This window comes from Microtus ochrogaster, chromosome 5 (assembly GCF_000317375.1).
Source record: "Microtus ochrogaster isolate Prairie Vole_2 chromosome 5, MicOch1.0, whole genome shotgun sequence".
Classification (NCBI taxonomy): domain Eukaryota; kingdom Metazoa; phylum Chordata; class Mammalia; order Rodentia; family Cricetidae; genus Microtus; species Microtus ochrogaster.
Window position 1 is genome coordinate 91,593,059 of NC_022012.1, and position 676 is coordinate 91,593,734.

Genomic DNA, 676 nt, shown 5'->3' on the forward strand with positions numbered 1-676 from the left:
CCACAAGCTTGCTCACAACCATTCCGAGCTCCAGTTCCAGGGGCTCTGACGCTTGCCTTCTTCTAAACTAGCACTAGGCATACACACGGTACACATACATACACCCAGGCAAACACACAAAATAAAATAAGTAAAAAAAGGAAAGTCACAGAAGGATGGAGGATAGCTTGAGGTCATCTGGGGTTTACACAGGCAGAGGAAAAAGACAAAACAAAAGGGGCGAAGGCGGCCAGAAGTGGGCAGGGCAGGTCGTGGTCTTAGCAACTTGGGAGGCTGAGAATCCCCGACTCAGAGACAAAGCCGCAGTAGTGACAACCTACACAAATCTTGGAGTTTTGTCTAACGCTGTCACTTTCATAAGGCGAAACTGAAGTTCAGACAGTTGAAAGGACGCAGACTCCTCGGTGCCACCTTCCTCCCCGCTGCCCTTGCCCAGAACTAACCGTGGCAGGTATCTGAGGTCTCCACCGCCGCCTTTTCTTTGAGCTGTGATCAGCTTTTCCAGGCTAGCTGAGCCCTGCTACCCTCACAAGCTCTGGTTGTGTAATAAGGAATGTGCAATCTGAAATGGAGGAACCTTCTCTCTCTCTCTCTCTCTCTCTCTCTCTCTCTCTCTCTCTCTCTCTCTCTCTCTCTCTCTCTCTCTGTGTGTGTGTGTGTGTGTGTGTGTGTGTGT